This window comes from Talpa occidentalis, unplaced genomic scaffold (genome assembly GCF_014898055.3).
Source record: "Talpa occidentalis isolate TD23 unplaced genomic scaffold, MPIMG_talOcc4v2.1 talOcc4.16, whole genome shotgun sequence".
Classification (NCBI taxonomy): domain Eukaryota; kingdom Metazoa; phylum Chordata; class Mammalia; order Eulipotyphla; family Talpidae; genus Talpa; species Talpa occidentalis.
Genome location: NW_023601653.1, coordinates 43,207,440 through 43,221,177, shown reverse-complemented (window position 1 = coordinate 43,221,177; position 13,738 = coordinate 43,207,440). Strand labels below are relative to the sequence as shown.

Sequence of the window (13,738 nt, the reverse complement as noted above, 5' to 3'; positions counted from 1 at the left end):
ATTTTCAGAGGCTCTGAAGACCAATCTAAGTTCCTCAGTGAGGATGATGGACATACAGTATGAGCAAGAAATCAACTTGTGTTGCTTTAAGCCAGTAAACCAGTGAAATTTTAGGGTCTTTTATTACTATCTGCATAACTCACACCAACCTGATTAACACATCATTTATCTTCAACATTTAGCAATAGCAGTCCTGTATCAATGTGATTCATATTTTTGAGTATATCATTTATGTCAGTTTAAATGGGTTTCATATATACCACCTCATTGAAACCTCAAAAAATCTTGCCATGTAGAAAGTATAATGAACACATGAAAAATTGAGGCAAAAAGAAATTATGGGAATTAAACAAGGTCACCCAAAAGTTTACAGTCATTTGACTTTTAAGTGTGTGCTCCTTTATAATTACACTGGCTGAAATTGGCAAAACTGTCTATATAAAGAGTTATAAATCTGGAATCTTACCTGTTTTCTCTATCTGTTACTACCATTCTCAAATACCTGTGACCTTTTTTCCCCTTGTTCAGTCTGTTGAATGATGGGAACATTCAACCCCATCCAAGTCTCTTCTTTTTCTCATTAAAGGTAAAAGCAACCCTGGAATTGCCTTAGAAATGATCCTCTTCTCACGCACAGCAAAAATCACCAATAACTAAAACATTAGATCTATCTCTATATTTACATCTTACTGAATATTCTTCAAGTCCTGTGTTTCTGCATATTTGGGGGTTGACTTAGATCCTCCAAGATGATGTGATAGCACTGTACCACAGTCACTGCCAAAATTATACATGGGAACCCCACTTCCATCTTGACAGCCCTGTGCCATGACAAAAAATTCCACCTGCCAAAGTAGATGAGCTCTTTCTTATATACTTCCCACACCTGCAGTTTATTTCTTTTTACTGTGGCCAGACACAATGTCATCCTTTATGCTGAAGACATACTCAGCTGCTTCTTGGAGTCCTTTCTCCCTTATAGTCCACTCCTGTTCAGCAAACTCTGTTTCCTATTTCCATCTCATCTAACTCCAAATTCTTAGAAGCAGTTCTCCCTGGTGGCCTGGGGTTTAAGTCTCAGTGCTGTCATGGCCATGGCCTGAGTTTGACCCCTGGCCAGGGAGCTGACCCACATGGTGCAGCAGACTTCTGTCTTGCCTGCTGCTTCCGTCAGCAGTGGATTTCAGTAGCTCTGCCTGTTCTGCTCCCCACTCTGTCTCTGGGGTATCCTCTCACCCCCCACACCTCTGGCCCACACCCCTATTCTTCTGTGCAAAAAAAAAATTCTTAGAAGTATATATTCCTTTAACTTTCTTTTTAAATATCATCTTTTCCTAAGTTCAACTTGGAAGAGAAAATGTTAAGAATAAATCAGTTTTTAAAAAGAGAAGTCATTGTTTATTTACTTGTTCCTTCAGGGAAACAAGAAGTAAATTGTTTCAGATTATTAAATAGGCTAAAAGTTAAATATTTTATACCTTTGCAAAATTTTCACATTATTTCTGAACAAGAAATGATTTTGCCTCCTGGGTTCACCTTCTGAAGAGTCAGTTCCTACGGTCAGTAATTTCTACTGTCAAAATAATTGTTAGTGGCTAAATCAGCTAGCCATTGACTTTCCGACACAAAGCGGATATGGATCACTTTCATATACCAAGTTCTCATAGGTTTTATGAAATGGCCTATTTGTATTTCAGGGTCTCCCTAACTAATGACCACCGATTATAAATGGGACCAAAATGCTGTGCTCATTTCAGCTTTAAGGTTTTTTGTTCTAACCCAAATGATGCAGAAAATTGATTATGTCATTTCTTGAGTGTATGGACAAAAGAAAACAGGTTGGGATTTAAACTTCAGAACTAAGTTTCTGGGAAGAAGGCTATGAGGAAGATGTTCGGAATATTTAATTTTAGAAGAATCTGGTCATTTGCTTTGATGATCTGGAAATAACTATTAATTGAACAGAGTCTCCTCTACTGGAGCAAGTTTGTCATCTACATTTAGCCTTCAACTGAGTCCTTTCTTCTAGTCTAACACTAAGGTCAGATTACTTCAGGTCAGTGAATACATACATTCAATTTTTACTCATCTAATTTCTCTTGTTACTTTGTTTTCAATCACATTTCCAGCCTATACAGCCTCAACTCCATTTCTTTATTTATATTACAGTGACCTTCTGTGATCTGTAAACAGTCCAAAAAAGTTTAATAGAAATGCTATCACTTAATGTTTTGACGATTGGGGAGATAAACATATGTTCATCAGGATGTATTTTATGTATAGTTTGAGTATTATTTTATGTTTACTTATTCCTACTATTTTAGAGGGGATATAAGCAAATAAATATATGTATCACTCATTAATTTACCATTCAAATATTTATTGAACACCTGTTATGTCTAAGAAACAAGTGCAAGGGGAATAAGGATGTTACAGTCAGAAGTTATATCTGCCCTCACTGGTTTTACTATCTATCTAAATTGTGCTTCAAAAAAAACTAAATTTATGAAAATCTAGATTTACAATCATAAGGGACAGTGTTTCCCAATATGTTATATATCTGTCACTACTGTTATGATAGCTTGGTGATAATAGACAAATACTTTATTTTAGTGGCTACATATTTCAATTTATTAATTATTCCCATTTATAGCAAGTAAAACTAAAAGAAGTAAAATTGTACTTAAATTTTCAGTAAGTTAGAGGGATTAAAGAAAAAACATTAAGTAAATATTGGTATAAACGGTATAAAAGTATAGCAAAAAAGGGCCTCCCCTGGTGGCGCAGCGATTGAGCACTGGGCTGCGAGGCTGCCCGCAGCCTCTGCAGCGCCGGTTTGTTCCCTGGCCACTAGCGAGGGTCTCACAAAAAAAAAAGTATAGCAAAAAATAGGAAGTAGTATACAAACGATTATATAAACACTAAGCTTAAAACACCAATATTCCATATGGAACAATTATTCACATTTCAGAAGGATTTGTGGAATAATTCCTTAGGTAATGAAATGTTTTAATTTATCTAAAATATTGGTTCAATTTATAAAATATATCAGTGTACAAATATATGGCTCAAGATTATAATACTTGATTCCATTTAGAAGGAAAAAAGGCAAGTCAGATAATAACTATTGCTTCATTGTATACTTTCGAGTTTCTATTTATTTTGACTTGTTTATGTAACCCTTTCTATCTTGGTGAGTCAGTAGAATGTGAAAGTAATGAAACTCTTGAAGAAAATGTAAGAGCTGCCAAAATACTTACCTCTCACCAGAGGTAAGTGTGGTTTTTTGCTCAGAACCCTAATTGAAGACAAAAACCCCAAACAGTCTCATTTGTTGAATGCATGATCTTAGTTACTCAGTAAATGTTTAGTAAATAAAAAAAATGCAATCTGACCCATATTTTATGAATTATGCTTAATTTGGCTAGACCGATGAGTTACACTATATAAATCCACATAACTAAAAATGACACATAATCTGTATTTTCAAATATTCACATAACAGGCTTTACCTATTGTATAAGAGCAGCAAATAGTAAGAAGCAGCCAAAGATTTTATTTCTTGTATACTTTCTCTAGGTGCATTGAAACCAAACTTTACATATTCTAACTAAAGTAGACACACAGAGAACATAAGACCTAGGGGAGAAAATGATTAATTTATTCCATATAAGAGCGACCAAGTTTGTACAAATTACTTTCCAAGCTGAATAAAGTATTCAAAAATGATTAGTACAGAAAAAAAAATAAGTACAGGATTATAAGCACATATGATTTATTCTTGATTATAAAGACCTTAATTTTATACTCTGTAGGGACATTATATAAAATTGAAAATTAAATTTTATGAAAATTATGATTTTATTACATATTCTATCTTAGAATGGAACTAGCTTGTAGTTCCTTAGGAACAATTTAAAACTTTTCCAGTAGATACATCTGCTTTTCAGAATAGTCAGTGATGATGTTAAGATTCCATCTCCAAAGCATGGAGAAGCTGAAATCCACAAGATGGTTACCTACCCAACAACAGTCACCTATAGCAGTCAAAATCCAGAGGCTAAAATCAACTAAGATAACAAAAGTGAACAGCACTGTTGAGGACAGAGTTTGCAAAAATCACATTTTGAAGAAATCATTAAGAACAAGGCAACAAACAGAAAAACAAGAAAGGAAAATGGATGAATAAAAAAACTCACATATGAAAGTTTTGTTTTCTTTGTTTCCCTCAACTAGCAACTGAAAATGACATGAGCAATCAGCATTTAAAGAGTCACTTCAGAAAATGACTAGTTATTCTTCATAAAACTAAACACTTGAATGATAAATGTTGGGTTTACAGGGTTAAAAGCTCAGTCTCTCCCTTGCCTTGCAGACTGAGATGGGAAGTTTTGAACAGATAAAGGAGTCTGAAGAGTCACCTTGGAGACTTTGGGCAGATAAGGGAACCAAGTGATTGTTACTGAGACAGGCCATAACGCCTACCTGTGGCCATTAAAGGCCGATGTAAATTCTAAGAAATGCAGGGATTAATCTAGTGTGTAAGATCTTTAATGGAAAGGAGCTTTAATACAATTAGTGTGCAATAAAGAGAAGAGAAGGAATAGATAAAATAGAAGAGAAGAGAATAGATAAAATAGTTTCCACATGGAACACCCAATGTTACCCCTCCCCTAGTTGGGGAATGCCCAGGCAAACAGGGTTGGCCCAAAGCAGGACCATGGAGCCTTGGAAGCCTGCCCCAATTCTAAGTCACCTCCTGGTAGGAACCCAGAGGAGAGAGGCAGAAGGGGCCAGGCAAGTCTGAAAGGTAAAGAATAAAATCAAGATCCAATGCCATTGTTAACCTCCCCACAGGTCTCTCACCCACATCTCTGTCTCTGACAGTTTACTAGACAACAGTCAGCCAGCCCAGTCCAGTGTCCTAAATCTTAGAAAGCCCACAATTTCAGAATATAAAAACTGCTTCAAACATCCCTTGCTGTGCAGACTCTGGTCTCGCCCCCTGTATCTCCAGCAGAGTAATCAATAAATCTGCCTTTTCTATTTTTCATGCTGTCTCTGGAGAATTATTTCACCCCTGCCCCTGTTGTCCCCTCACGGCCATTTGATCTCTCTCTCATGGCAATAAACAACCTCTTTCTCAAGTGGAGTAAAAATTACTTTTAACATAACAGCATAACTGAGAATAATAAAAGTGTGTAAATATCTAGGACCATCTACACCTAAAATCAAGGATCAGAACCATGACTTAAACTTATGCACTTTTAAGAGGAAACAGATTACCTAATGCTGTATACAAAAGGAAAAGGCCATTATTTTATTAAGATGAACACCCTTTTTCTAGTGGCCAAGTTGTAACCAGTGGTCCCCAGGGAAAGGGGAGGTTCCAGGTTCCCTGCCCCACCCAAGGGAGGGTGGAGCTGAGCAGGGAGGAGAAGAAGCTGGAGCAAAGACAAGGGAGGAGGAAGGATGGAGGATGGAGAGCCAGAATGAGACCTGGAGGAGGCATGTGGATCAGAGAGACATGTGAAGAAGCTGCACTTGATTTTTGGCCTTGACCTTGCACCAGGGATTTGGGGGATATAGAAGGAGACACTTTAGACTGAGATGTGGGTGAGAGACCCATGGGGAGGCTGACAATGGCAGCCTTTATCTTGAGTTGGGTTTGATTTTGCTTTTTTCTTCCAAGTTTGTCTGTCCTCTTCTGCCCCTCTCCTATGGGTCTCCCATCAGAAGGAGCCTTAGATTTGTGGCAGGCTTTTAGGGCTCAGCAGTCCTGCTTTGGGTCCACCCACGAGGGCAACTTTCACTGTTTTGTTATTTTAATTTACTTTTTCTCATCTCTTTATTGCACACTAATTGTATTAACTTTCTTTCCCATTAAGGGTCTTGTGCACTAGAGTATGTTCTGTCTTGATGCAGAGGATGGTAGAACCCATTTAGAGCCGGCAGGCTTGGGGGTCTCTGGGGTGCCCCTCACCCTGCCCTGTAACAGAGTCAAATATTGAGAGTTCTCTTTCATACTGTTTTTCATTAATAAAAACCTGACATTATTCTGATAAAAAATAGTACTTAGACTATTTAACACTATTCTATTCACTAGTAGTTAAATTTTATTGATAAACAGTAGGCAATTAAGCTGCAGAACAATTTATGAACTCTTGATTACCCACATGTGGAATGTTTATTTTTTCAATTATCTGCAGCATGTTTTTTAAGCACAAGGTCATTTCCCCTCTCTTGATGACCTTCTGCTGAGTCCACTTTCAGCATTTACGTGTGAGTGCTCAAGGATTGCAAGCTCATTTGAATATTATATTATTTTTAATAATGATAGCTAGGCCAGCATATAAAAGATTGCCCAAAATTATATCGGTCATGATATAAGACTGATTTTCTCCTATTACTTTTTTGGAGGTACAATAGAACAACAGATATAAATAAACTTTGAACATCATAAAATCCTCTGCACAAGTCAGGTTATAACAGATTTAGTGATGATGATTTTATTTGTTACCCCATAAACTGGACGTTAATGCTCTGATAAAAACAATTTCCTCATCATGTAGTTTAGTGCTCACAACAACCATGTGATATATTTGTATTTTAATTGCATAGACAAAGAATTGGTAAGAGCAAACATGTTCCCCAAGGTCACACAAGACAAGTGTCTCAACTCCCAAGTCCAGTACTCTCTCTCGCATAATAGGTTCCTCTCAAGACCAATACTTGGCCAATGAGAAAAACTATGTTTTGGATTATCTTACTATCTTTTTGAAAATTAATTGTTTTTATTTTTGTGTAGGAGAACTGGGGTGTAGACCAGAAGTGTGTGGAGGGGGAAGGATTCCCCAGAGACAGAGTGGGGAGCAGATCAGGCAGATCTACTGAAATTCACGGCTGAGGGTAACAGAAGGGGAGACAGGAAACATCTGCTTTGCCATGCGGGTCAGCTCCCTGATCAGGGATCACCTCAGGCTTTTGCGGTGACAGGGCTGAGATTCAACCCCTAGGCCACCAGAGAGGCCCCCTTATTGTCTATCTTTGATATTAGTGAATACCAACTCTTTGCCTTGATAGCTGGGTGACTATTTTACTCAACGTCTCTGAATTTACTGGTTTTGAAACAGAAATAATACTCTTTCTATATACACAATGGAATATTACTCAGCAATCAAAAAGATGAACTCATGCCATTCGCAGGAATGTAGATGGAGCTAGAAGTAATTCTGCTCAGTGAAATAAGTCAGATGGAAAGAGAAGAATATCGGATGGTTTCACGTATAGCAGGAATATAGGGGAACCAAAGAAGACATCAGGGGAAAAAATAATAACGATACAAAACACAACAAAACAAAAACAGACAATTATAAATCATAGACATACTGCAGGGAAGGGGGAGGGAGAGGGATCAGAGGGAGGGAGGGAAGAGCACAGGGGATTGTGGAGATTGTGCACAGAGAAATTCTGTGGGGGCTATACCTGAGGGGGGGGGGAAGGAAATATTGTTTAAAAATGAACAATGATATTTAAAAATAAATAAATAAATAGGAAAAAAGTTATAGGCATGAAAAAGAAGAAATAATACTCTTTCTTCATAGTGTGCTACTCTACAAGGCCTCATTGGATAAGCAATACCTGGTTAATAACAATTAATATGTGGAAATTGTACTTTCAGCTCTGAAATAACTTTCATCATTTACAGAGAATGTTTGCTTATGCCCATTTGATTATTTGAAAGGAACAGCGAGAAATAGTTTTAGTAGCATTTAGGCCAAAGAATGTCTTTTGTTCTTGGATATTTGGGAGCCACCAAAGGGTAGGGCCATGTGATTTAAGGTGTACTTTGGGAGTGCATGTCTCATATTCCCTGTGTGATATCAGGTCAGTCAAATTCACATTTCATATGTCTGGGGACATAGCAGACAGAGAAAGATTAAGACAACCAATTTTTCTTGCGGTTCCTGAAATCTGATTATTTTATAATTTCTTTTTTCCCCTATAGTCTTTGCAGTTTTGTCCTTATTGCCTGGAGTGTTCTTTCTCGTTCCCTTACCCAGTTAGTTAACTATTGCTCATCTGTGTCTCATAATAAAATGAATTTCTTTAGAGAAGACTTACTTGACTATCAAGATTATGTTAGATTAATTATTGCTCATTATTTGGTACTTTTCCTCATAACATTTCTTTTTTGTATTTTGTCTTAACTGCAATGATTGCATGATTTTTTCTGGGGGGGGGGAGGGCTAAGCTTGCACACATATTATGTTATCCACTTATTTACATTATCTTCTTAGAATAAGTTCAATTCCGGGGAAAGACCTCCCTCTTCCCAGCTTCCCATCACTCCCTCCCTCTTTTGCAAAAGTATCTTGATTTGGGGGCCATTGTTTCTATCAGTTTAGGAATTTATCATCAAAACAAAATGAAATATGGAGGAGTCTGCATTGATTCTGTGGATGGATTATGGAGAAGAAATGAAATATTTACATTATTGACTCTTTCAGTCCATACACACGATCCATTTTCTCCTATGCTTTCCTCGGCACTTTCTAATAACAAGAATTAAACTGTCTACTTGATCTACCTTAAGATTATTTCCAGAGGGGGAAAAAAAAACAGGCGCATTTTCAAACAATCCAATAGTAAAAAAAGAACATGGCTTCATGTAATAATTTACTGCACACTTTCTAATTATTAATCTAGTTCTGCAAAAGGCTTTATGCCTTCTGAAGGGCTTGCTTACTGGTTATTCAGAAAAATGCGTTTTGAGAGGCATCCCAGGGATGGGAGAATAGCTATTCTGTATTTATTTGCAAACAAACTGACAAACTTATATCACAAGAAATACTGCTTTGAGTGAAATGAGCTCAGTGATGCCAATAAACAACTATAAAACTAGAGTTTCGATGTCTCTGAATATATGGAGAGTTCCGAATGAGTCATCACCAGGAGACAGTTTCTGTTGGTTCTGAGCTGGGATCAGGTCTCTGACAGATGTCTACTTCTAGATCATTTTATTACAACTGCTTCCATCTCGGTTGAAACACCCATCAGCTGGATAGGGGTTTTTCAGCCATAACGAAACATCACATTTCTCCCACATAGATAATTGAAGGGGAAAATACCAAGGAGAAAGCAATTGAGCAAACGAGTAACTCCTTTCAATTACAATTAAGTGAAGCAGCTTATGGGTTTCTTAAAGCCAGGGTTGCTCTTTCATGGTGCTCTAAAACCTTTTAACCACACAGATGGATGGCAACTGTTTGGTTCTGTCAATATGAGGTCACTTAATCAAAGTTTTCCCAGAATAAGTATTTTTTTCGTTTACTTTAACAGCCTATTTCTTCACGATCGATCAGATCAGTTATACAATCCAATTTGATCACTAAGGCAACGCCAAATGCTACACCAAAGGGTTTCCAGTCTTAAGTGGCTGGTTTTACAGGCTCAGTTTAATTCTGTTTGGAGAATGTGTGTCTTCAGAAGAAACAAAAAGTTTTACTTCACTTTTATGATGTAATCAAGGAAGCAGGAACCCTGACATGCCACTGACATGCCAATCCTTGACTACTAAGTATCAGGTATTTTATTAATATTTTTTCATCTAGTTTCTATTACATGATTGCTTAGACACACACACACAAGATATAACACACCCACACTTAAAAAATATTTACACAGTCATAGAAGTGATAGGAAAGGGCTCAAAGGAAGAACAATCTCTATAGAAGAGACTTGCCACGAGCTACTTGTGGTATTCTGTGCCAGTACATGTGTTTCCTAGGAATTCCTGCTGCTCAGGATCCAATGTTGCAAAGAGGTTGGTAAGAATTTTGTCCTTCTAATACTTTTGGTGTGTTAGTCTACAACCAACGAATTTGGAAGATTAGTTTTCTCTATACTACCTCAGTGCTAAGGGGCTAGAGCAAACAGCATGATTTAAATGCATAGGGAGAAAGTGGTTACATTATGGCACATACACAAAATGATACACCATACTGGCTATTAAAATGATTAAAAAAAATATTAACGACATGAAAATACATTCATGACAAATGTCCTGTAAGATAAGTCTCAAGATGAAGGTCAAGGGCCATTGTGTCCAATTAGTAATATTGCAGGTTTTTATTTTGCATACTTATTTTATAAATCTTATAAAATTAAATATATGTTGCCTTTATAATTGAGAAAGATTGGCACAAATGATATGGAATTTGTAAGTAAAGCCTGGAGTGGGAAGATTAGCACATATGAATTCCTCATACGAACTCCAGTCTCAAGTAGATGGTCAAGGCCACTTAGCTTCATCTCCCCTTCCACAGACCCAGTGTTATGAGACTCAGACCAGCCTTCTCTTCCCTATGCATGCACTAGACTTTCCTGCCTGCATTCTTTTTGCTACAAGGTTCTTTCTTTCGGATGTACATTCCCTACTATTCACTCATCATCACAATTACAAGGCACTTAGTTCTCAGGCATCTAGGATATTGTTTCCAATTCTCTGGGTTCTAGCTCTCCTGTTGCACTTGCTATTGAACTTACTACATTTTGGCTGAGTGCTTTTATCCCCTCAGGCTTTTTGAGATATAATCTAGTGTAAGTTTAAGGTATTTACAGAGTGGGGTGCTAACTTGAAAACACTTCCATATATTACCATATGATCACCACCCATCAGCTAATATCTTCATTATGTCACACAATCACCATGTCCTTTTTGTGGTGAGAGCATGAAGAATCATCTCTCGGAGATCTTCAAGCACCTAATACAGTGCTGTTAACTATGATCACCCTGCTGTACATTAGAACTCCAGAACTTACTCAAGTTCTAACTAGAAACTTGTTCTCTGCAACAAAGTCTCCTCATCCCCCAACCCAGCTCATGCTAATCACTATTCTGCTGTTTCTACAAGTTTGACATTTTTAGATTCCATACACACACACATATATATATATATATATATATATATATATATATATATGATATCATACAGTATTTTTCTTTTTCTGTCTGACATACTGCTCTTAGCAAAATGCCCTCAAAGTTCATCCTGGATTTTTTTTTTGCATAGAAGAACTGGGGTGTAGGCCAGATGTGTGTGTGGCGGGGTGAGAGGATTCCCTAGAGGCAGAGTGGGGAGCAGAATAGGCAGATTGACTAAAATATGCTGCCAAAGGGAGCAGCAGGTGAGACAGGAGAGGTCTGTTGCACCCTATGTGGGTCAGCTCCCTGACTGGGGATGGAACTCAGGCTGTAGAGGTCAGTGATAGTCCTGCGACTTAGACCCTAGGCCACCAGGGAGGCCCTGGCAGGGCATCCTTCTTATGGCTGAATAATATCCTCTGTGTATGTGTGTACAATGAGTCTTCTCTATATATACATCCATTGATGGACATTTATATTGTTTCTGGAAGAACATCCTCAGAGGGGTTCACTCTTGCACTGTCCCACTTCTGAGTCCCTTTGTTTCTAGGGAATAGTCTGGTGTAGAGTCACCTCAGTAAATATATGTTGGACTCTTATGAATCCTTAATCAACAGGATGGAGTTATGAATGGCAAGTGTATGGATTCATGCGAGTGTTTCAAAGCAATTGGAAGAGAATTAATGAAATGAACTTATTTAAGGAATTGTATTTCTTCAAAGGAAATGATTTTGTACTGGAATATAAATTACATGTTGTTTTTTTTTTAAATGTAGCCCACACTGAGTAGCACAAAACAAGAAGGATCTCTGAACTTTAAAATCAAAAAGAAACATTGAGGAAGCTGAATTGAGAGTTTAAACTACACAAATTTTATTTGTGGTTTAAATAATATAATTTACCCTGAAAGTTACCAATTTATTTTCAGAATGACACTAACATAAACTGCTTCAAATGCTAAATTTGGGACTTTAAAGCTAAATCACAATATGTGAATTATTTCTCATCTTTTAATTGAAAATATTTCAAACAGAATGCTTAAAAGTACCATAATGCAAAACTATAATATTAAGCATTCCATACTTTTAATTTCCTATGGCATCATTACAAAATAGGGAAACCTGCTGCTAAATCACCTTAATTTATGCCTTCCTGACATGTTCTCCCTAAACTGTAGAGACAGCCTCTAATTCCTTCTATTCTAATCCTTCCTGGGCCCAGAGAACAAAAGAAATTCACTAAGACAAATGAAATTTACTAGATAGGCAGGGAAACTTAATTGATGAATTCTGTCTCATTGGCTGTAATTTTTTTACCTGCATATTTAATTTCTTGTTATATTGAAGAAAATAGAATCATTGTATCTACTAATAAGTTCATGGAAAGAATAAAAATAGTTACAGTATGCTAATGATGGCAGAGATTGATAATAGTTCACAGAAATTGATTCTTTTTCCAAGGCAAAATGTTAGATTGGACCTCCCCACTGGCGCAGCGGTTGAGTGCTGGGTTGCGAAGCTGCCCACAGCCTCTGCAGCGCAGGTTTGATCCCCGGCCACCGGCGAGGGTCCCACATGGCGCACAGACCTCTCCTGCCGCCTGCTGCTCCCCTCAACAGTGTGCTTTGTCAGTCTGCCTGTTCTGTTCCCGGCTCTGGCTCTGGTGAATTCTCTCACCCTCCCGCACTTCTGACTGTACCCAGTGCTTGTATAAATAAATAAATATTTTTTAAAAAGTTAGACTAGCTTAGTTTCAGACAGTGGAATTTGAGCACCAATCCTTTCAGGAAGCCTGGATACAGTTACAAGGTCTCAGGGAATGAGGAAAGAGGGAAATGGGGGGCCAAAAAGAAAAAGAGCTTGATTCTGAAAGTTTCCTGCCAGTGAGAAAGTTACTTTGTATAGTTACTTGAGAAATAAACTTAATTGTAATTAAGTCATAATACTTGTTCATAATAGTCCCATACTTTAGAGGTATACCCTACATAAATCTATGTTTCTCAAGCATATATGCATAGAAAAGCTAAGTATCATTTGTAGTGGGCCCTGCATTCTTCCCCCTTGAACATGGATGTGATTTTTTCTAGAAACATATGTAATATAACAGGTTGTTGGAAAAATCATGACTCATTTTTGCAGAGAAAACATAGAAAAAATATGTCCTGACTTTTCTGACAGCCCAATACATATCCATGTATGTCTCCAATTATATTAATTAATTTATTCATTCAAGTAATATATTTGACAGAGAATCTGCTATTTATTAGAACTTGGGGTTACATGAGTGCAGAGAAAATAGGGACCTGATTTTGAGAAGCTCACAATGTAGGAAAAGATGAATCTGTGAAGGAGCATAACCTGATACATTAATATTTGTGCTTCTGTTTATTGAATGACCTTCTCCTTTCTGGAGGGCCTTCTCCCTCACCTTCAAGGTCACCGAGCCCATGCAGAGGAAAATGAGTCACCCACTTTGTAAACAGCAGCAAAGATGGAAAAATTCAAAAAGATGATCCTAGATGGATAGATTGATAGGGGTGTTGGGAAAAAAACCAATGCAGGTTTGGATGATGATATGCTGAGGGTCCAGGAGAAGGATCCAGAAAGCTATTTGAAAGCAGCATAGACAGAACCTGGTCTTCAACTCTAATGGAGGTCCCATAATGCTGGTTTTAAGTCAAGCAAAAAGAAGTAAAAGCAAAAGCTTTGATTAGTCCTCTGGCAACACTGTGTATCAACATTTTTTCAGAGAAAGTGCAATTATCGGGGACACACAAACTGGAGGGGCCCAGGGAATCACAGGTCATGGGAA

The 13,738-nt window shown here is 37.4% G+C and overlaps 1 protein-coding gene across 3 annotated transcripts in view; it reads right to left on the bottom strand.

Annotated features, from left to right (window-relative positions):
• NELL2 (neural EGFL like 2) overlaps window positions 1-13,738 on the bottom strand; it is a 424,803-nt gene that overhangs the window by 20,592 nt on the left and 390,473 nt on the right. The window lies entirely within an intron of this gene.